The following is a 654-nucleotide window of genomic DNA, read 5'->3' as shown; positions in this document are numbered from 1 at the left end:
TGGCACTTCATAGTTTAGAGGAAAACGGCATTCTAGAAAAATTGGAAGATCAAGGAATTACTCTGGGTAATTTTCTTTCAATATAATTTAATAATTTGTTTTAAGATCTTAATTTACATACTGATATGATGATACTGAAATACACATTTTTGTATAAATTATTAATGTTTATAAATATGGGACTGAGTTTGAGGTTCAAATGAGAAATTGATTTTTCTTTTGTTGCAGATTTTCTTAAAAAAGCAGTTGACAATTTCACAAAAGCAGCTACTGAGTGGCACAAACACATCAAAGAAGTTGATTTGGATAAGTAATATGATATTTTTATTCTTTGAACTAACTTTGAAGATTCACATATGAATCATATGTATCATCCAATCAGTGAGTTGAGCTTAAAAATTTGTACCTTGGAGAAGTTGCAAATAGTTCTATCTTTTATTTCTTTAATGAATTTAGCTAAAATAATGAATGTTTTGTTTAATTCAGAATTCCCCTGTTACATCAATTGTATTTGTATACCTGGAATAAAAGATCACACAGTTATAAAGTGGTATATATACTTTATAAACCTAAAGAAGTTTTGTCAGTCATTAAAAACCTAAAATCAAACAAACATTAAATTAAAACAAATCAGGTAAATACTGAAATAAACAT

The 654-nt window shown here is 26.5% G+C and overlaps 1 long non-coding RNA gene across 1 annotated transcript; it reads left to right on the top strand.

Moving 5' to 3' along the window:
- On the top strand, positions 1-654 carry LOC111084415. The gene is made up of 2 exons (XR_002609541.1): positions 1-66; positions 229-654. It is a non-coding gene; the product is annotated as an uncharacterized LOC111084415 (long non-coding RNA).

This window comes from Limulus polyphemus, unplaced genomic scaffold, assembly GCF_000517525.1.
Source record: "Limulus polyphemus unplaced genomic scaffold, Limulus_polyphemus-2.1.2 Scaffold32241, whole genome shotgun sequence".
Lineage (NCBI taxonomy): Eukaryota > Metazoa > Arthropoda > Merostomata > Xiphosura > Limulidae > Limulus > Limulus polyphemus.
This window is presented reverse-complemented; position numbering and strand designations above follow the sequence as displayed.